The sequence below is a fragment of the Pristiophorus japonicus genome, chromosome 13, assembly GCF_044704955.1.
Source record: "Pristiophorus japonicus isolate sPriJap1 chromosome 13, sPriJap1.hap1, whole genome shotgun sequence".
Lineage (NCBI taxonomy): Eukaryota > Metazoa > Chordata > Chondrichthyes > Pristiophoridae > Pristiophorus > Pristiophorus japonicus.
Genome location: NC_091989.1, coordinates 142642825 through 142665879, shown reverse-complemented (window position 1 = coordinate 142665879; position 23055 = coordinate 142642825). Strand labels below are relative to the sequence as shown.

At 52.3% G+C, this 23055-nt stretch overlaps 1 protein-coding gene across 2 annotated transcripts in view; it reads right to left on the bottom strand.

The window, feature by feature from the left end:
• LOC139278859 (NLR family CARD domain-containing protein 3-like) overlaps positions 1–23055 on the bottom strand; it is a 228282-nt gene that overhangs the window by 122629 nt on the left and 82598 nt on the right. The window contains exon 14 of one of the 2 annotated variants that reach the window (XM_070898062.1): positions 20173–20191. The exons of the other annotated variant lie outside the window; for it this stretch is intronic. The gene's annotated coding sequence lies outside the window, so the exon portion shown is untranslated. Of the gene's footprint in view, positions 1–20172; positions 20192–23055 lie in introns of those variants that run through there. 2 annotated transcript variants of the gene reach the window in all.

The window sequence follows — 23055 nt, the reverse complement described above, 5'->3', positions numbered from 1 at the left end:
ATGCTGTGGTACCGGCTGGTCACTTTGACCCCTCCCCCTGCGTTTGTCGCCAAGATACAGAAGAAGCTGGTGGACTTCTTCTGGAACAACAGGAAGCACTGGGTCTCTGCCGCGGTCTTGAGTCTCCCGCTTGAGGAGGGCGGTCAGTCGTTGGTGTGCGTCAGCGCCCAGCTCGCGACTTTCCGTCTTCAGACCCTGCAGAGATACCTTTACGTCGAGCCCCCTCCTAGGTGGTGCGCTCTGGCGAGGTATTTCTTCCGCCAGCAGCTCGACCTCAATTATGACACGCAGCTCCTGTTTGTGAACTTGGGGGGTGCCAGGACCGCCCTCCGGGAGCTGCCTGTCTTTTACAGGGAACTCATCAGGGTCTGGAACAAAGTCTCCACCAAGCGCAGCTCTCCGCCGGCTGGAGTGGCGGCCGTCCTGCAGGAGCCGCTGCTCGGGAATCCGTACCTCCACGGCCGAGGCTTCATGTGGCGGTCGGAAGAGAGGGCTGTGGCTGGTGAGGTGACCAGGGTCAGGGACCTGCTCGATGGCGGAGGAGCGGGCTGGATGGCGCCAGACACGCTGGCGCGGCGCCTAAACTCTGCCAACGTCCGCCACGCGGCCGATGCCATCGAGTCGCTAAAAACAGCTCTGGGCCCTGACTCCGTTAGGTGCATCGAGGAGGCTCAAGCACGTGGGGAGATCCCGTCCGAACTGACCCCCGTCCGGACGGAATTCCTCATCGGCGCCAAACTCCGGAACCTCCCTCGGGGGCCGGCGCCTCACAACTTGAGCCGCCTCGGGGAAATCCCCTCCGTGCCTTTCAGTTCCGCGCGGAGGGGTTTCCTGTACGGGCTGCTCCTGCACACCCTCAACTTTGCCATCCTCGCCGGCCGTCCGGACACGCCATGGCGTACCATCTTGCCGTCCGGAGGAGGCGGGGGTCCCCGATGGAGGGCACTCTACGCAGGGGTCCTCCCACTATTCATCGGGGACTTGGCCTGGAGGGTGGTGCACGGAGCAGTGCCGTGCAACAAATTTTTAAGCCGGTTCACGGACTCCCAGGCCGCCTGCAATTTCTGCGGTCTGGAGGAGTCCGTGTTCCATGTTTTTATGGAGTGCACAAGGTTGCAGCCCCTGTTCCATTATTTGAAGGGGCTGCTCCTGAAATTCTGGCTGCACTTCAGTCCCACTCTCCTGATCTTTGGGCACCCTGTGCGGAGGGGAGCGGGTAGGTCCGAAGGCCTCCTCGTAGGACTGCTCCTGGGCACGGCCAAGGGTGCCATCAGCCGGTCCAGGCAGCGGGCGGTCGAGGGGGTCGTTCAACCTGACTGCCTGCCTCTCTTCCGCTCTTACATCCGGTCCAGGGTGTCCTTGGAGATGGAGCACGCGGTGTCCACCGGTACGCTCGCGGCCTTCCGCGAGAGGTGGGCACCGGAGGGACTGGAGTGCATCATCACGCCCGGCAACCAAATTTTAATTTGATTTTACGTTTTTAAGTTTAATTTGTTTTAATTGCCGGTGCTTTTAGTGTCCCCCTTCCCTTTTATAGGGGGCACTGGGGAAAAATTGTGATTTTAGTGCCCAAAAAAAAACAAAAAAAAAAAGAAAAAACACAAAAAAAAAACACAAAAAAGGGGAAAAATAAAAAAAAAGGGCCTTGTAAATGTCTGGAGTGTCACCCAGGTCGTGTGGCACCGTTTAATGTTTTATGTTTTCACAGATAAACTCAAAAGAGTTTCATGCACAAGGGCCAATTGTGCAGCAGTGGAGGCGTGTCCTGCTCAGTTGGAGCTGTGAGCAGTGAGGAGAGCAGCCATCAACTTGAGCTCCTGACTGGAGAGCCCTGAGACCAGCCCAGGAACAGAAGGAAGGAAGGGGCTTCACCTTCAACTTTTACCCAGAGGGAGAGGAGGAGAAAAGAAAACTTTCAACAACTTTATCATTTCTGCAAGGAGTTGGAGAGAGGGGGAAAAGACAAACAACCATCCAGTGTGGAAGGAGGGAGACTCTACATTCTACAGGTGGGTGTGGGTGCATTTCCCCAAACAGACTTTGTTGTATCGGTGGGGGGAGGAAAGAAGACCACTGAGGGCCGGAACATCGCGGGGGGTGTGTGTGTGTGTGGTAGTGTGCGTGGGGGCCGTGCTTACAACTGGGCCCCCCCCACAATTGGAACCCCCACCACCCCCCCCACATTTGCCTAGCCTGGGAGAGCTGGAGCTACCAGGCTGAAGATTCTTTAATCACCCAATTAGAGATCGTTTGGGATTGTGTGCCTGGTGGCTCTAGCTACCCCAGGTGAAGACATCTTCTCCCCCCACCTGAAAACCACCTCAAAGACTTTTGTGTTTTGCCATCTGGGGAGTGCACCCACCCACAGCTGCGAGGAGAGACCTGCCCTCGCAGCCCCCCCCCCTTCCCACCCCCCTCTCTCTTTTCTCTGCTACTCTGTTTCTCCCCTCTCTCTCTGAGAACCCTTTCCTTCCAAATTTTAAAAAAAAACAATTAAGACAACTGAGCAGAGGGAGCAAGGCCTCTCCCCAATTGTCAACGAGGGGAGAGGTGCCTCGTTAAGGGCTCCTCTGCTCAGTTAAATACACGAGGCCATTAAAGACCATTAAGGCCTGTGACTTTGGGGTGGGTGTAGCCCTTAAAGGGACCCCGTGATGGCGACCCCATCCACGCCGGTGGCAGGGCCAGCAAGGACGTATGCGCAGGTGGCAACCGCTTCCACAGCACCTCCTGCGCCACCCGCTGCCCTGCCACCATTTACACTTATAACAAAAAAACACGGGGTCAAGAGCTACACTCACCCCACAATGAGCATCGAGGAGTGCGTGCGGGCGATGGCTGGGGTAGTCGGCCCCTCGGCCATTGTCGCAGCCTCCAAGATGTCTGGGAAGGCTGTTTTCTTCCTGGGGTCGGAGCGGGCGGTGTCCCTGGCCCTCGAAAAGGGGCTCACGGTGGGCGGGACGTTCCTGCCGGTGGATCCTCTCGAGGCCACCGCGCAGAGGGTCATCGTGTCGAACGTCCCGCCCTTTGTTCCCGCTGAGCTCCTCCTCCCTCACCTACAACAACTGGGGGAGGTAAGGTCAGGGATCAACCCCATACCGCTCGGCCTCAGGGAGAACAGCCTGCGCCACGTGTTCTCCTTCCGCCGCCAGCTCTTTGTCCGGCTGGCGCGGGAGGACGTGACAGAAGGGCACTTTAATGTGGTGCACGAGGGGACTGCCTACCGCGTCTTCTGGACGTCGGACGGCGTGCGGTGCCATGCCTGCAGGGAGGTGGGGCATGTTCGTAAGAACTGCCCCGCCTCCAAGGCCGCCAAACCACCGAAGGCGGCCAAGGCTGGCGCTGCCGCCACCCCTCCCCCTAGTTGCGTCCGCGTGCCGGGAGCCATGGGTGCGCGGGCATCGTCGGAGGCCTTTGTTTTCAGGGCCTCCGGCGGGGGGGAGGGAGAGCGTCCGAGCGGAAAGAAGGCGCGGAAGAAGGAGAAACATCTAGAGGCGGGTCCCCTCGGTGCGCCGGAAAGTCTGACCACCGCGCTCAGCCCAACCCAGTCACCGGCGAGCGCGGGGTGCCCCGAGCCCGTGCCCGGGCCCTTGAATACCACCACAGAGGGGCCCAGGCGCGGGCAAGAAAAGGAAAAGGGGGGGGCGGAGCGGGAGGCCTCGGCAGACATGGAGGTCTCCCTGACTCCGCGCGCCCCCAGGAACAAAAAGAGGCACCGCCCCAATGAGGCGGAGGGGGAACAACATCCCTCCGCGGAGGAGGCGGTGCCCGCCGCGTGTCCCGCGTCCCCCACCAGCGCCCCCAAATTGCGCTGCAGGCGCGAGGAGTCTTTCCCCGGGGAGGGTGAGACAGTTGAGGCTGCCCAGCCTCTGCCTCCCGGGGATGGAGTGGAAGATCTGCCTGTCGTGGGGGGCGTGGGGACCGCGGAGGAATGCGTAGCCGCCGGGCCGGGCGTCCCGGGGACTGAGGCGGGCGAGGCCGAAAAGGCCGAACCTGAGCCCGCCCAGCTATTACCCAACTTCCCCCGGGAGTTGCTCGACCCGGCAGAAACAAAATATATTGATTTTAATGAAACTGTAGACGCTGGGCCGGGGGGTGGCAGCAGGGAGGGGGAGGAACACCCACCCTCGCCCCTTACTTTGGAGCTGGAGCACTTGGAGGGCCTGGGGATTTCCTATGGCCGGGTCTCTCCTTGTTCTCCGGTTCCTGGGGCGGAGGGGGAACCCCTTCCGCTGTCATTTCCCGACCCAGCACCATTTTTAAAAGAGCCCAGTGGGGACTCCTCTGCCGACGATCCTGGGGGTGGGATCGGGGCAGTGCCAGGGCCGGTTGGAGCGGCCGGTTCATTTGCCGTACCTTGTGCGGTCGATGGGCCGGCTGCTGGCGGCCACCTCCCGGAGGAGGACGGGGACTCGGTGGGGGACGCGGGTGAAGACCTAGAGACCACCGCCAGTGAGGCGGTGGATCTGCTCGCGGCCGCCGCTGAGGCCCTCCTCGTTCCTGCAAAGGAACTCCGGGACTTTTTGGCCCAGAGCCGGGGTCGCCGCGACCAAGCCCGACTGGCCCTGGATAAATGGTCCGAGCCGGAGCTGATCAAGGGGTCCGTCCGCGCCGCCGTTAAAACCTTGGCCGCGGGCGGGCCCTTGACAAAGGAGCAGCACCTTGAGCTGCGCGAGCTCGAGGGACTCCTCGCTGGGCTGCGGAGGGAGCGGAGTTCAACAAAAGACTCCGCTCCCTCCCCCACAATAGGTTAAGGTAGAGGTTGCACTATGCTTTTGCCATGAAGATAACCATAGCCAGCCTCAACATCAACGGCGGCAGAGGGGCACGCCGTAGATTTGACAATTTTTCGCTCCTGCGGGAGGGGAAATATGCGGTGTGCTTCCTGCAAGAAACCCACACCGTTCCGGGAGACGAAGCCACGTGGCTCCTGGAATGGCAAGGAGAGGTCCGCATGAGCCACCTCACCGCCATTTCTAGTGGGGTGGCCATCTTGCTGGGCCCGCATTTTCAGCCGGAGATCTTGGGGGTCGAGGAGCCCGTGCCAGGCCGCTTGCTGCACGTAACGGTTCGCCTGGGGGACGTGCCGCTCCATCTCGTGAACGTGTACGCCCCTCATCCCGGCCCGCAGCAAACGCGCTTCTTTGAAGAGGTGTCCGCTCTTCTTGGCTCCGTCGACGTCGGCGACTGCATTGTCCTCGGGGGGGATTTTAACTGCACCCTCGAGGCGAGGGACCGCTCCGGTGCCCCGCAGTGCATGACGGCGATGGAGAAGTTGAGGGACCTGGTCGGGTCCTTCGACTTGGTGGACGTCTGGCGAAATCTCCACCCCGACTCCAGCGCCTTTACTTGGGTGAGGCCTGGAGTTGGATGGTCTAGAGTCGACCGCCTTTACGTGTCTCGGGCGTACGTTTCCTGCGTCCCGGCGGCCTCCATGCGGCCGGTGCCGTGTTCGGACCACCACCTGGTGTGGGCGGAGCTCGCTTCGCTCCGCGCGAGGGCGGGGTCCGCGTACTGGCACTTTAACAACCGGCTGCTGGAGGACGTGCGGTTCCAGGACTCGTTCCGTCGATTCTGGTCCGACTGGAGAAGGAAGCAGGGGGGCTTCCCCTCCTTGAGGCTATGGTGGGACGTGGGCAAGGCTCACGTCCGCGTCTTCTGTCAAGAGTACGCGAGGGGGTCGACCAAGAGGCGGGCGGCCAGAGTCGGGCGCCTAGAAAAAGAGGTGCTCGACCTGGAAGCCCGTCTCGGTCAAGTCGTCCAGGACCCGGCCCTGCGGACGGTGTACGAAGCGAAGAAGGCCGCGCTGAAGGACCTGCAGCTCGTCGGGTCCCGAGGCGCGTTCGTGAGGTCGCGGATCCGGTTCCTGCGGGATCTGGACCGCGGCTCCCCCTTCTTCTACTCGCTGGAAAAAAGGCAGAGTGTCCGTAAGCAGCTCTTGACGCTGCTGGCCGACGACGGCTCTCTCGTCTCGGATCCGGAGGGCGTCAACAACAGGGTCCGTGAATATTACGGGGCTCTGTTCTCTCCGGATCCGTCCAGCGAGGAAGCGCGTAGAGTTTTGTGGGAGGACCTGCCGAAGGTCGGCCCGGAGGGCGCCGAAAATCTGGAAGCTCCGCTAAGCCTGGCGGAGCTGACCGGTGCCCTCGCCCGGCTCTCGAGGGGAAAATCCCCGGGGCTGGACGGGCTGACCGTGGAGTTCCACAGGGCGTTCTGGGACGTCCTGGGGAGCGACTACGCGCGGGTCCTGGGGGAAAGTCTGGCGACCGGGGAGATGCCCCTCTCTTGGCGCAGGGCAGTCATCGTCCTGCTGCCTAAGAAGGGCGATCTCCGCCTCCTTAAGAACTGGCGCCCGGTCTCCCTCCTCAGCACGGACTACAAAATCTTCGCCAGGGCGATGTCTGCTCGCCTTGGTGCCGTGCTGGACCACATGATCCACCCCGACCAGTCATACACGGTCCCGGGCCGGACAATCCACGACAACATCCATCTGGTCCGGGACCTCATCCATTGCTCCCAGGAGGCTGGTCTGTCGGTCGCCTTCCTATCCCTCGACCAAGAGAAGGCGTTCGACAGGGTGGATCACGACTATCTGCTCGGAACCCTGCGCGCTTTCGGGTTCGGGACGCATTTCGTCGCCCGGATCCGACTTTTGTACGCCGCCGCGGAGTGTCTGATTAAGGTTAACGGGTCCTTGACGGCGCCCCTTCGCTTTAGGAGAGGGGTGCGCCAGGGATGCCCCATGTCCGGCCAGTTATACGCCGTTTGCGTGGAGCCTTTCCTGCGCCTCTTGCGGACGAGGTTGACGGGACTGGCTCTGCAAGGGCCGGGCGTGGAGGTCGTCCTCTCGGCTTACGCCGATGACGTGCTCCTCGCGGTAGAGGATCCCGCTGACCTGCGGAGGATGCGTGAGTGCCAGGAGATTTACTCGGCCGCGTCCTCCGCCAGGATCAACTGGGAGAAATGTTCCGGACTCCTGGTGGGTCAGTGGCGGGTGGACTCCCTGCCGGAGGAGCTCAGGCCTTTTGCCTGGAGCACGACCCATCTCCTCTATCTGGGAGTCTACCTTAGCCCCGACGAGGAAGCCTGGCCGGCGAACTGGCAGGAGCTGGAGGCCAAGGTCGCCGCTCGCCTAGGGCGCTGGACAGGACTGCTCCGAGTGCTGTCCTACAGGGGTCGAGCGCTAGTCATAAACCAGCTGGTGGCCGCAATGCTGTGGTACCGGCTGGTCACTTTGACCCCTCCCCCTGCGTTTGTCGCCAAGATACAGAAGAAGCTGGTGGACTTCTTCTGGAACAACAGGAAGCACTGGGTCTCTGTCGCGGTCTTGAGTCTCCCGCTTGAGGAGGGCGGTCAGTCGTTGGTGTGCGTCAGCGCCCAGCTCGCGACTTTCCGTCTTCAGACCCTGCAGAGATACCTTTACGTCGAGCCCCCTCCTAGGTGGTGTGCTCTGGCGAGGTATTTCTTTCGCCAGCAGCTCGACCTCAATTATGACACGCAGCTCCTGTTTGTGAACTTGGGGGGTGCCAGGACCGCCCTCCGGGAGCTGCCTGTCTTTTACAGGGAACTCATCAGGGTCTGGAACAAAGTCTCCACCAAGCGCAGCTCTCCGCCGGCTGGAGTGGCGGCCGTCCTGCAGGAACCGCTGCTCGGGAATCCGTACCTCCACGGCCGAGGCTTCATGTGGCGGTCGGAAGAGAGGGCTGTGGCTGGTGAGGTGACCAGGGTCAGGGACCTGCTCGATGGCGGAGGAGCGGGCTGGATGGCGCCAGTCACGCTGGCGCGGCGCCTAAATTCTGCCAACGTCCGCCGCGCGGCCGATGCCATCGAGTCGCTAAAAACAGCTCTGGGCCCTGACTCCGTTAGGTGTATCGAGGAGGCTCAAGCACGTGGGGAGATCCCGTCCGAACTGACCCCCGTCCGGACGGAATTCCTCATCGGCGCCAAACCCCGGAACCTCCCTCGGGGGCCGGCGCCTCACAACTTGAGCGGCCTCGGGGAAATCCCCTCCGTGCCTTTCAGTTCCGCGCGGAGGGGTTTCCTGTACGGGCTGCTCCTGCACACCCTCAACTTTGCCATCCTCGCCGGCCGTCCGGACACGCCATGGCGTACCATCTTGCCGTCCGGAGGAGGCGGGGGTCCCCGATGGAGGGCACTCTACGCAGGGGTCCTCCCACTATTCATCGGGGACTTGGCCTGGAGGGTGGTGCACGGAGCAGTGCCGTGCAACAAATTTTTAAGCCGGTTCACGGACTCCCAGGCCGCCTGCAATTTCTGCGGTCTGGAGGAGTCCGTGTTCCATGTTTTTATTGAGTGCACGAGGTTGCAGCCCCTGTTCCATTATTTGAAGGGGCTGCTCCTGAAATTCTGGCTGCACTTCAGTCCCACCCTCCTGATCTTTGGGCACCCTGTGCGGAGGGGAGCGGGTAGGTCCGAAGGCCTCCTCGTAGGACTGCTCCTGGGCACGGCCAAGGGTGCCATCAGCCGGTCCAGGCAGCGGGCGGTCGAGGGGGTCGTTCAACCTGACTGCCTGCCTCTCTTCCGCTCTTACATCCGGTCCAGGGTGTCCTTGGAGATGGAGCACGCGGTGTCCACCGGTACGCTCGCGGCCTTCCGCGAGAGGTGGGCACCGGAGGGACTGGAGTGCATCATCACGCCCGGCAACCAAATTTTAATTTGATTTTACGTTTTAAAGTTAATTTGTTTTAATTGCCGGTGCTTTTAGTGTCCCCTTCCCTTTTATAGGGGGCACTGGGGAAAAATTGTGATTTTAGTGCCCAAAAAAAAAACCAAAAAAAGAAAAACACAAAAAAAAAAAAAAAGGGGGGGAAAAAAAGGGCCTTGTAAATGTCTGGAGTGTCACCCAGGTTGGGTGGCACCGTTATTGTTTTATGTTTTCACAGGTAGACTCTAAAAGAGTTTCATGCACAAGGACTCCCAGGTCCCTCTGCACCGCAGCATGTTGTAATTTCTCCCCATTCAAATAATATTCCCTTTTACTGTTTTTTTTCCCAAGGTGGATGACCTCACATTTTCTGACATTGTATTCCATCTGCCAAAACTTAGATCATTAGCTTAACCTATCTAAATCTCTTTGCAGCCTCTCTGTGTCCTCTACAGAACCCGCTTTCCCACTAATCTTTGTGTCATCTGCAAATTTTGTTACACTACACTCTGTCCCCTCTTCCAGGTCATCCATGTATATTGTAAACAGTTGTGGTCCCAGCACCGATCCCTGTGGCACACCACTAACCACCGATTTCCAACCCGAAAAGGACCCATTTATCCCGACTCTCTGCTTTCTGTTAGCCAGCCAATTCCCTATCCATGCTAATACATTTCCTCTGACTCCGCGTACCTTTAACTTCTGCAGTAACCTTTTGTGTGGCACCTTATCGAATGCCTTTTGGAAATCTAAATACACCACATCCATCGGTACACCTCTATCCACCATGCGCGTTATATCCTCAAAGAATTCCAGTAAATTAGTTAAACATGATTTCCCCTTCATGAATCCATGTTGCGTCTGCTTAATTGCACTATTCCTATCTAGATGTCCCGCTATTTCTTCCTTAATGATAGCTTCAAGCATTTTCCCCACTACAGATGTTAAACTAACCGGCCTGTAGTTACCTGCCTTTTGTCTGCCCCTTTTTTTAAACAGAGGCGTTACATTAGCTGCTTTCCAATCCGCTGGTACCTCCCCAGAGTCCAGAGAATTTTGGTAGATTATAACGAATGCATCTGCTATAACTTCCGCTATCTCTTTTAATACCCTGGGATGCATTTCATCCGGACCAGGGGACTTGTCTACCTTGAGTTCCATTAGCCTGTCCAGCACTACCCCACTAGTGATAGTGATTATCTCAAGGTCCTCCCTTCCCACATTCCCGTGACCAGCAATTTTTGGCATGGTTTTTGTGTCTTCCACTGTGAAGACCGAAGCAAAATAATTGTTTAAGGTCTCAGCCATTTCCACATTTACCATTATTAAATCCCCCTTTTCATCTTCTAAGGGACCAACATTTACTTTAGTCACTCTTTTCCGTTTTATATATCGGTAAAAGCTTTTACTATCTGTTTTTATGTTTTGCGCAAGTTTACTTTCGTAATCTATCTTTCCTTTTTTATTGCTTTCTTAGTCATTCTTTGCTGTCGTTTAAAATTTTCCCAATCTTCTAGTTTCCCACGAACCTTGGCCACCTTATATGCATTGGTTTTTAATTTGATACTCTCCTTTATTTCCTTGGTTATCCACGGCTGGTTATCCCTTCTCTTACCGCCCTTCTTTTTCATTGGAAAAGCTTTTGTTGAGCACTGTGAAAGAGCTCCTTAAAAGTCCTCCACTGTTCCTCAATTGTGCCACCGTTTAGTCTGTGTTTCCAGTCTACTTTAGCCAACACTGCCGTCATCCCACTGTAGTCCCCTTTGTTTAAGCATAGTACGCTCGTTTGAGACACTACTTCCTCACCCTCAATCTGTATTACAAATTCAACCATACTGTGATCACTCATTCCGAGAGGATCTTTTACTGGGAGATTGTTTATTATTCCTGTCTCATTACACAGGACAAGATCTAAGATAGCTTGCTCCCTTGTCGGTTCTGTAACATACTGTTCTAAGAAACAATCCCGTATGCATTCTATGAATTCCTCCTCAAGGCTACCCCGTGCGATTTGATTTGACCAATCGATATGTAGGTTAAAATCCCCCATGATTATTGCCGTTCCTTTTTCACATGCCTCCATTATTCCCTTGATTATTGCCCACTCCACCATAAAGTTATTATTTGGGGGCCTATAAACTACGCCCACCAGTGACTTTTTCCCCTTACTATCTCGAATCTCAACCCACAATGATTCAACATTTTGTTCATTAGAGCCAATATCGTCTCTCACAACTGCCCTGATATCATCCTTTATTAACAGAGCTACCCCACCTCCTTTCCCTTCTTGTTTATCTTTCCGAATTGTCAGATAACCCTGTATGTTTAATTCCCAGTCTTGGCCTCCCTGCAACCATGTTTCTGTAATGGCCACCAAATCATACCCATTTGGAATGAGTTGTGCCGTCAACTCATTTACTTTATTTCGAATGCTGTGTGCGTTTAGGTAGAGTGTTTTAATACTAGTTTTTAAACCATGACTTTTAGTTTTGACCCCTCCTGCAGCCCCTTTATATTCATACATATTGTCCCTTCCTATCACCTTGTGGTTTACACTTACCCCAGTGCTACTCTGTTCTGTTGCCTCCTGCCTTTTGCATTCTTTCTTGGGGTCCTGTTCATCAGAGCTCTCACCCACTCTAACTAGCTCAGAGCCCTCTCCTGGGTTCCGAATACTTTTCGCATTGAGGCACCGAGCTTTCATGCTTGCCTTTTTATTACACGTTGACCCTTTAGAATTTTGCTGCACAGTGGCCCTTTTTGTTTTTTGCCTTGGGTTTCTCTGCCCTCCACTTTTACTCATCTCCTTTCTGTCTTTTGCTTTTGTCTCCATTTTGTTTCCCTCTGTATCCCTGCATTGGTTCCCATCCCCCTGCCATATTAGTTTAACTCCTCCCCAACAGCACTTGCAAACACTCCACCGAGGACATTTGTTCCGGTCCTGCCCAGGTGCAGACCATCCGGTTTGTACTGGTCCCACCTCCCCCAGAACCGGTTCCAATGCCCCAGAAATTTGAATCCCTCCCTACTGCACCACTGCTCAAGCCACGTATTCATCTGAGCTATCCTGCGATTCCGACTCTGACTAGCTCGTGGCACTGGTAGCAATCCCGAGATTACTACTTTTAAGGTCCTACGTTTTAATTTAGCTCCGAGCTCCTTAAATTCGTCTCGTAGGACCTCATCCTTTTTTTTACCTATATCATTGGTACCAATGTGCACCAGGACAACTGGCTGTTCACCCTCCCTTTTCAGAATGTCCTGCACCCGCTCCGAGGCATCCTTGACCCTTGCACCAGGGAGGCAACATACCATCCTGGAGTCTCGGTTGCGGCTGCAGAAATGCCTATCTATTCTCCTTTCCATTGAATCCCCTATCACTATCGCTCTCCCACTCTTTTTCCTGCCCTCCTGTGCAGCAGAGCCAGCCACGGTGCCATGAACTTGGCTGCTGCTGCCCTCCCCTGATGAGTCATCCCGCTCAACAGTACTCAAAGCGGTGTATCTGTTTTGCAGGGGGATGACCGCAGGGGAACCCTGCACTACCTTCCTTGCACTGCTCTTCCTGCTGGTCTTCCATTCCCTATCTGGCTGTGGACCCTTCACCTGTGGTAAGACCAATTCGCTACACGTGCTACTCACGTCATTCTCAGCATCGTGGATGCTCCAGTGTAAATCCACCCTCAGCTCCAATTCCACAACGCGGACCTTCAGGAGCTGAAGGCGGATACACTTCTCACACACTTAGTCGTCAGGGATACCGGAAGTGTCCCTGATTTCCAACATGGTACAGGAGGAGCATATCATGTGACCGAGCTCTCCTGCCATGACTTAACACTTAGATACACTTAAATTGGCGACAACAATGCTAAAGTTTACTCAAACAGGAAATTAGGGGTACATGCAATAAAGGTGCAGCAGTTATAAAAGGGTGACTTTAATATGCACATAGATTGGGCAAACCAAACTGGAAGCAATACGGTGGAGGAGGATTTCCTGGAGTGAAAAAGGGATGGTTTTCTAGACCAATATGTCAAGGAACCAACTAGGGGGAAGGCCATCTTAGACTGGGTGTTGTGTAATGAGAGAGGATTAATTAGCAATCTCGTTGTGCGAGGCCCCTTGGGGAAGAGTGGCCATAATATGGTGGAATTCTGCATTAGGATGGAGAATGAAACAGTTAATTCAGAGACCATGGTCCAGAACTTAAAGAAGGCTAACTTTGAAGGTATGAGGCGTGAATTGGCTAGGATAAATTGGCGAATGATACTTAAGGGGTTGACTGTGGATGGGCAATAGCAGACATTTAGAGACTGCATGGATGAACTACAACAATTGTACATTCCTGTCTGGCGATAAAATAAAAAAGGGAAGGTGGCTCAACTGTGGCTATCAAGGGAAATCAGGGATAGTATTAAAGCCAAGGAAGTGGCATACAAATTGGCTAGAAATAGCAGCGAACCCGGGGACTGGGAGAAATTTAGAACTCAGCAGAGGAGGACAAAGGGTTTGATTAGGGCAGGGAAAATGGAGTACGAGAAGAAGCTTGCAGGGAACATTAAGACGGATTGCAAAAGTTTCTATAGATATGTAAAGAGAAAAAGGTTAGTAAAGACAAACGTAGGTTCCCTGCAGTCAGAATCAGGGGAAGTCATAACGGGGAACAAAGAAATGGCAGACCAATTGAATAAGTACTTTGGTTCGGTATTCACTAAGGAGGACACAAACAACCTTCCGGATATAAAAGGAGTCAGAGGGTAAAATAAGGAGGAGGAACTGAGGGAAATCTTTATTAGTCAGGAAATTGTGTTGGGGAAATTGATGGGATTGAAGGCCGATAAATCCCCAGGGCCTGATGGACTGCATCCCAGAGTACTTAAGGAGGTGGCCTTGGAAATAGCGGATGCATTGACAGTCATTTTCCAACAGTCCATTGACTCTGGATCAGTTCCTATCGATTGGAGGGTAGCCAATGTAACCCCTTTTAAAAAAGGAGGGAGAGAGAAAACAGGGAATTATAGACCGATCAGCCTGACCTCAGTAGTGGGTAAAATGATGGAATCAATTATTAAGGATGTCATAGCAGCGCATTTGGAAAGTGTGACATGATAGGTCCAAGTCAGCATGGATTTGTGAAAGGGAAATCATGCTTGACAAATCTTCTGGAATTTTTTGAGGATGTTTCCAGTAGAGTGGACAAGGGAGAACCAGTTGATGTGGTATATTTGGACTTTCAGAAGGCTTTCGACAAGGTCCCACACAAGAGATTAATGTGCAAAGTTAAAGCACATGGGATTGGGGGTAGTGTGCTGACATGGATTGAGAACTGGTTGTCAGACAGGAAGCAAAGAGTAGGAGTAAATGGATACTTTTCAGAATGGCAGGCAGCGACTAGTGGGGTACCGCAAGGTTCTGTGCTGTGGCCCCAGCTGTTTACATTGTACATTAATGATTTAGACGAGGGGATTAAATGTAGTATCTCCAAATTTGCGGATGACACTAAGTTGGGTGGCAGTGTGAGCTGCGAGGAGGATGCTATGAGGCTGCAGAGTGACTTGGATAGGTTAGGTGAGTGGGCAAATGCATGGCAGATGAAGTTTAATGTGGATAAATGTGAGGTTATCCACTTTGGTGGTAAAAACAGAGAGACAGACTATTATCTGAATGGTGACAGATTAGGAAAAGGGGAGGTGCAACGAGACCTGGGTGTCATGGTGCATCAGTCACTGAAGGTTGGCATGCAGGTACAGCAGGCGGTTAAGAAAGCAAATGGCATGTTGGCCTTCATAGCGAGGGGATTTGAGTACAGGGGCAGGGAGGTGTTGCTGCAGTTGTACAGGGCCTTGGTGAGGCCACACCTGGAGTATTTTGTACAGTTTTGGTCTCCTAACTTGAGGAAGGACATTCTTGCTATTGAGGGAGTGCAGCGAAGGTTCACCAGACTGATTCCCGGGATGGCGGGACTGACCTATCAAGAAAGACTGGATCAACTGGGCTTGTATTCACTGGAGTTCAGAAGAATGAGAGGGGACCTCATAGAAACGTTTAAAATTCTGATGTGTTCAGACAGGTTAGATGCAGGAAGAATGTTCCCAATGTTGGGGAAGTCCAGAACCAGGGGTCACAGTCTAAGGATAAGGGGTAAGCCATTTAGGACTGAGATGAGGAGAAAATTCTTCACCCAGAGAGTGGTGAACCTGTGGAATTCTCTACCACAGAAAGTTGTTGAGGCCAATTCACTAAATATATTCAAAAAGGAGTTAGATGAAGTCCTTACTACTAGGGGGATCAAGGGGTATGGCGAGAAAGCAGGAATGGGGTACTGAAGTTGCATGTTCAGCCATGAACTCATTGAATGGCGGTGCAGGCTAGAAGGGCCGAATGGCCTACTCCTGCACCTATTTTCTATGTTGCTATGTTTTCTATGTTTCTACTCACTGTTATAGAAAAGAAAAAAGAAAAACTACTCACCAATCACCAGCCAATCACTTACCCCCTTGGCTGTGACGTCACCTTTCTGTTTCTTTCTACTTCTTTTTTGCCTTCTCCCTGTAGCTGCACAAGCTGGGCCTTTATAGGCCTCTCGCCAACCCCGGACTCACGTCTCTCCACGCACCTCTCGACTGCTGAACTCGCGGCCTTTAGAGGCCTCTCGCCGATCCCGGACTCACGCCTCAGCAGTTATCATGGGCGACTTTAATCAACATATTGATTGGGCTAACCAAACTGGTAGCAATGCGGTGGAGGAGGATTTCCTGGATTGTATTAGGGATGGTTTTCCAGACCAATATGTCGAGGAACCAACCAGGGAGCTGGCCATCCTAGACTGGGTGATGTGTAGTTGGAAAGGACTAATTAGCAATCTTGTTGTGCGAGACCCCTTGGGGAAGAGTGACTATAATATGTCAGAATTCTTTATTAAGATGGAGAGTGACACAGTTAATTCAGAAACTAGGGTCTTGAACTTAAGGAAAGGTAATTTCGATGGTATGAGGTGTGAATTGGATAGAATACACTGGCATATGAAACTTAAAGGGTTGACGGTAGATAGGCAACGGCAAACATTTAAAGATCACATGGATGAACTTCAACAATTGTACATCCCTGTATGGAGTAAAAGTAATAAGGGGAAGGTGGCTCAACCGTGGTTAACAAGGGAAATTAAAGATAGTGTTAAATCCAAGGAAGAGGCATATAAAATGGCCAGAAAAAGCAGCAAACCTGAGGACTGGGAGAAATTTAGAATTCAGCAGAGGAGGACAAAGGGTTTAATTAGGAGGGGGAAAATAGAGTATGAAAGGAAGCTCGCCCAGAAGATAAAAACTGACTGCAAAAGCTTCTATAGATATATGAAGAGAAAACGATTAGTGAAGACAAATGTAGGTCCCTTGCAGTCGGATTCAGGTGAATTTATAATGGGGAACAAAGAAATGACACACCAATTGAACAAATACTTTGGTTCTATCTTCATGAAGGAAGACACAAATGACCTTCCAGATGTTCTTGGGGACCGAGGGTTTAGTGAGAAGGAGGAACTGAAGGATATCCTTATTAGGCGGGAAATTGATGGGATTGAAGGCCGATAAATCCCCGGGGTCTGATAGTCTGCATCCAGAGTACTTAAGGAAGTGGCCCTAGAAATAGTGGATACATTGGTGATCATTTTCCAACAGTCTATCGACTCTGGATCAGTTCCCATGGACTGGAAGGTAGCTACTGTAACACCAATTTTTAAAAAAGGAGGGAGAGAGAAAATGGGTAATTATAGTCTAGTTTGCCTGACATCAGTAGTGGGGAAAATGTTGGAATCAATCATTAAGGATGAAATAGCAGCGCATTTGGAAAGCAGTGACAGGATCGGTCCAAGTCAGCATGGATTTATGAAAGGGAAATCATGCTTGACGAATCTTTTGGAATTTTTTGAGGATGTAACTAGCAGAGTGGACAAGGGAGAACCAGTGGATGTGGTGTATTTGGACTTTCAAAAGACTTTTGACAAGGTCCCACACAAGAGATTGGTGTGCAAAATCAAAGCACATAGTATTGGGGGTAATGTACTGATGTGGATAGAGAACTGGTTGGCAGACAGGAAGCAGAGAGTCGAGATAAACGGGTCCTTTTCGGAATGGCAAGCAGTGACTAGTGGAGTGCCGCAGAGCTCAGTGCTGGGACCCCAGCTCTTTACAATATACATTAATGATTTGGATGAAGGAATTGAATGCAATATCTCCAAGTTTGCAGATGACACTAAACTGGGTGGCGGTGTGAACCGTGAGGAGGACGCTAAGAGACTGCAGGATGATTTGGACAGGTTTGGTGAGTGGGCAAATGCATGGCAGATGCAGTATAATGTGGATAAATGTGAGGTTATCCACTTTGGGGGCAAAAACACAAAGGCAGAATATTATTTGAATGGCAGCAGATTAGAAAATGGGGAGGTGCAACGAGACCTGGGTGTCAAGGTTGATCAGTCATTGAAAGTTGGCATGCAGATACAGCAGGTGGTGAAGAAGGCAAATGGTATGTTGGCCTTCATAGCTAGGGGATTTGAGTATAAGAGCAGGGAGGTCTTACTGCAGTTGTACAGGGCCTTGGTGAGACCTCACCTGGAATATTATGTTCAGTTTTGGTCTCCTAATCTGAGGAAGGACATTCTTGCTATTGAGGAAGTGCAGCAAAGGTTCACCAGACTGATTCCAGGGATGGCTGGACTGACATATGAGGAGAGACTGGATCAACTGGGCCTTTATTCACTGGAGTTTAGAAGGATGAGAGGGGATCTCATAGAAATGTATAAGATTCTGACGGGCCTGGACAGGTTAGATGCGGGAAGAATGAACCCGATGTTGGGAAAGTCCAGAACCAGAGGACAGTCTTAGGATACGGGGCAGGCCATTTAGGGCTGAGATGAGGAGAAACTTCTTCACTCAGAGAGTTGTTAACCTGTGGAATTCCCTGCCGCAGAGAGTTGTTGATGCCAGTTCATTGGCTATATTCAAGAGGGAGTTAGCTATTGCCCTTACGGCTAAAGGGATCAAGGGGTATGGAGAGAAAGGGATACTGAGGGAATGATCAGCCATGATCTTATTGAATGGTGGTGCAGGCTCGAAGGGCCGAATGGCCTCCTCCTGCACCTATTTTCTATGTTTCTATGTTTCTAGTTTGTTTTATAAAGGACATTTAAGGACATTTTAAAAGATGGGGGCCATGCTAGATCAGGAGCCAGTAATCCTGGCTGCTTTTGCCATACAGCTTCAAGCTGGAAGACAGCTTATTGTTGATCATTTGCAACGTAATCAAAGAGGTCGCAGACGTTTGGGGAGGAGGTCTTACCCTCCACGAGTTTACAGGGAACATTTCTCATACCTGCAGTTCTCTGAGGCACAGTGCATTCGAAGTCTGCGCTTCTGAAAAGAGGTGGTCACAGAGATATGCCAGCTCATACAGGCAGACCTACAGCCCACCAGCGACAACAGGACTGCACTGCCCGTTGAGGTGAAGGTGACTGTGGCACTTGCCTTCTATGCCTCCAGCTCCTTTCAGGCATCAACGGGGGGCATATGCTCCATCTCGCAGCACACTACACATTGCTGCGTTCGCCAGGTGACTAATGCACCGTACGCACGCAGAATGGACTTCATAAACTTCCCAATGACTAGGGAGACTCAAAATGAGAGGATTCTAGGTTTTAGATGATTTGCTGCATCTCCAGGGTTCAGGATGTCCTTGACTGTACGCACATCACCCTGTGAGCACCTTTACATCATTCAGAGGTTTTCCGAAACCGAAAGGATTCCACTCCATGAACGTACAAATTATCTGCGACCATACTCGGTGCATCATGGCATTCAACGGCCAATATCCAGGGAGCATCCATGATGCTTTCATCTTGCGTGAGAGCACTGTCTCATGCATGCTCCAGCATCAACCACAAGGCCAGAGCTGGATGCTCGGGGACAAATGTTATGGCCTCGCCACCTGGCTTATGACCCCCCTCCGTAACCCTCAGACAGAAACCGAGCTACAATGAGAGCCATGCAGCCACACACAACACCATCGAACAGACAATTGGAGTGCTCACGCAGTGCTTCCGATGCCTGGACTACTCTGGAGGCTGCCTGCAATACTCCCCTCAGCAGGTCTCTGAGTTCATTGTGGTGTGCTGCATGCTACACAACTTAGCCATCATGAGTGAACAGAAATTGCCAATGGGGATTGCAGGACCACCTCAGGAGAAAGGGGTGGAGAAGGAGGAGGAAGACGAGGAAGAGGAGCCTAGCGAGGAACCTATGCGACCACCACCACCGCCACAACCACAGGGGAGGCATCATGGAGATTTTGCCGCTGCAAAAGCCATACGTCAGCAGCTCATAATTGAACACTTTGCTTGAAGAGTGAACGGCAGGTTTGAGCGTTGCCTGGTCACTCTATCCACCATGTTGATTTACACAGGAATGGTTAAGGTGAACAAAACAATGTATTAAACATTGTAACATTGTAAACTTTGTAGCCTTTATTGTGAGACATAAATAAAATGAGCTGCATCCAGCAGTGTGATAATTCAACAACATTATCAACAACATAATTTAGTGTGATACTTTAACATAATCTGTAACATAATAATATTGTAACATAAAACATACGATGCATTCAGCATCAACAACATAATGCAGCAACATCGTATCCTGCCCCACTATTTTTTCCCACCATCTTTGTCACTCCTTCCTCTTATCACCCTCCCTTTCCTGCTGCTCCTATTCAAAGTGGCACCAAGATGTCATGCAGCAAGGCTGCCAGAGCGCTGCAGCATTGGGGGGAGAGACAATGGTGATGCCATCTGGGAAAGCACTAGAACAGCTCGTGGCGTGGAAGGCCCAGGTTCTGACTGGTTAGCCTCTTCATTGGCGTCGCTAGTCACAGGTAGTATGTGTGTGACAGTGGGGAACACCGAGAGAGTGGTGGTAGGCATGGACTGCATCATCTGTCCAAGCTAAAGCAGAGCTTGTGCCTGTGATGCACCATATTCTGCAAGGGTTTCCGCCACACTCTCCGGGACTCCACTGCTGAAGGCCACCAGCCTCGTGTGGTCATTGCTGGCCTCGCTGGTATCACGGCTCGCACTGACAATCTGTGACCCTACCTCCGTAATTGTCGCTTTCAGACTGTCAATGCTTGTGGGAATCCTACCCAAGGCACCAAGAGCTGAAGGCTGATCTGGATGCTTTCCCTGGACATTCCCACCATGTCCAATTCCACGTCTGCCTGTCTGTCAGCAGACCAACTTTGCCAACTCACCCTCCGAGAGATGGCCTGTGGGATTCAACCCCAATTGCTGCATGCCACTGGTTCCAGGAGCGCCGGATTCGTCGAACCCCAAGAACATCACATCGTCCACAGAGGAGATGAGTGACGGTGGTGGAGCAGTGGTGGAATGATGCTGTGCCGGAGTCGACTCATCCTCCTCCTCTTCCACCTCCTCCAGACGATGGCCTGATGTGGAGGGATGCTGCACCTGTGACTGATCATCTGGAAGTAGAAAGCAATGGACGAGTGGTTAGCAGCAGGGGAGGGGGCAGGGTGACATGAGGAAGGTCGCATAGCATAGGCTCATTTGAAGGCCTGACATTACTCCATTACATCTAGTCCAGAGACACTGCAGGATATAGTTACCTGCGTCCTGGAGCAGCTCCATTTGTTTCAATGCAGGCCAAAGCTTTTGGCCCGACTGAGAGCTGGAGCAGCCTAACCCTGGACCTTACTATGGCTGCGTAGTGCTGTGTACCTATCTGGCAGAGTGCCTCCCCTCCTCAACCTGGGATCTGTTAAGTTCAGAATAACTCCTCGAGACTGTGTTGTAAGCTCAAACCATTATGACCTTAATCTCTTTAATATAACTCCAAAGTGAGGCAGCAGCATGGTGGATTTCCTTTTATACCTGCTTGCTCCAGTGTACACAGGTGACCCATAGGTCTCCCACAGGTGTGCCCCTAGTGGCAAGTCTTAAACATAGGTTAGGTTCACATACATAACATCACTTCCCCCCCAAAGTCTTAAGTACAGGTTATTTACAGGTTGAGGCGATCTGCCGCTCAGCGTTCCCGGGTTGAGCGCCTGAGTTGAAGTCCTGGCATGGATGAGTTGGTCAGATCGTTGCTGCACGGTAGTGTGGCTGGTCTGATCGGACTGTTGGGCATGGTGGGTTCATCCTCGTGGTTGACCGCGAGGTCGATTGCTGGTTGGATGTGTGTTGGTGGATCATAGATGGTAAAATCTTCTTCAAACTGTTCTTGGTTGTCCGTGAATCGAAGTTTGGTCTGATCCAGGTGCTTTCTGCACATTTGCCCATTCAACAATTTCACAACAAACACTCTATTCCCCTCCTTGGCTAAGACAGTGCCAGCAATCCACTTGGGACCGTGGCCGTAATTTAGAACAAACACCGAATCATTAACCTCGATGTCACGCGATGCCATCGTGCGCTGGTGGTACACGTTATGCCGGTGCCGCCGGGTTTCTCCGTGATCATTGAGATCCGGGTGGACTAAGGAGAGTCTGGTTTTGAGTGCTCTCTTCATTAACAATTCTGCAGGGGGAGCCCCGGTGAGTGAGTGGGGGTACGTCCGGTAGCTGAGCAGGACCCTGGACAACTGGGTCTGCAAGGAGCTGTCCATTACCCGTTTCAAGCTTTGCTTGATGGTTTGGACTGCGCGTTCCGCTTGGCCATTGGATGCGGGCTTAAATGGGGTAGACCTGACATGCTTAATGCCATTGCGGGTCATGAACTCGTTGAATTCCGAGCTGGTGAAACATGATCCATTGTCACTGACAAGGATGTCGGGCAAATAATGGGTGGCGAACATGGCCCTAAGGCTTTCAATGGTGGCAATGGACATACATGATGACATTATTATACATTCAATCCATTTTGAGTAAGCATCCACTGCTACTAGAAACACCTTCACTAGAAAGGGGCCAGCGAAATCTATGTGGACTCTGGACCACGGCTTGGAGAGCCATGACTACAGGCTCAGGGGGACCTCCCTGGGTGCGTTGCTCAACTGTGAGCAAGTGTTACATTGGTGTAAGCATGACTCCAATTCGGAGTCAATGCTGGACCACCAGATGTGCAACCTGGCAATAGCCTTCATCATGACTATGCCTGGGTGGGTACTGTGTGGGTAGCGTATAAATGTTTCCCTGCCTTTTTTGGGCAAAATCACGCGATTCCCCCATAGGAGACAATCCAATTGGAAGGACAATTCATCCTTGCGTCGGTGAAATGGCTTGCTTTCATCTTACATTTCCCCGTGAACCACTGACCAGCTCCCATTGAGGATGCACCTTTTGACTAGTGATAGCACGGGTTCTTGGCTGGTCCAGGTCCTGATCTGGCGAGCCGTGATGGGTGACCCCTCGGTCTCAAAAGCATCCATTACCAGAAGCAAGTCTGCGGGTTGCGCCATTTCCACTCTGGTGGTGGGCAATGGCAGGCGACTGAGGGCATCAGCGCAGTTCTCAACGCCTGGTCTGTGGCGGATTACAGAGTCATAAGCAGACAATGTTAGTGCCCATCTCTGGATGTGGGATGAAGCATTGGTGTTGATACCTTTGCTTTCTGAGAGCAGTGTGGTGAACGGTTTGTGGTCGGTCTCGAGCTCGAACCGGAGGCCAAATAGATATTGGTGCATTTTCTTAACCCCATGTACCCATGCCAATGCTTCTTTCTCAACCATACTGTAGGCTCCTTCAGCCTTGGATAAACTCCTGGATGCATATGCAACCGGTTGCAGTTTGCCTGACACATTTGCTTGCTGTAACACACAACCGACCTCGTACTATGACGCATCACATGCTAATACTAAGCGTTTACAAGCGTTTATATAATACAAGTAACTTGTTGGAGCATAGCAGATTTCTGGCCTTATTAAAGGCTGTATCTTGAGATTTACCCCAAACCCAGTCGTCACCCTTGCGTAGCAATAAATTCAAGGGTGCCAGCAGTGTGCTCAACCCCGGTAGAAAGTTACCAAAACAGTTGCGGAGTCCCAGGAATGAACCCAGCTCCGTCACATGCTGTAGTCTGGGTGCATTCTTGATGGCCTCCGTCTTGGAATCCATAGGTCTGATGCCGTCTGCCGCAATCTTCCTCGCCAGAAATTCGACCTCTGGTGCCAGGAAAACATATTCGGAGTGTTTCAGCCTGAGTCCCACTCTGTCCAGTCGCTTTAGAACCTCTTCCAGGATGTGCAAGTATTCGGTGGTGTTGCGACCAGTGATGAAGATGTCATCTTGGAACACCACGGTGCTTGGAACTGATTTCAGCAGACTTTCCATGTTCCTCTGGAAGATGGCCGCAGCCAAGTGACTTGCAAAGGGGCATCTGTGATACA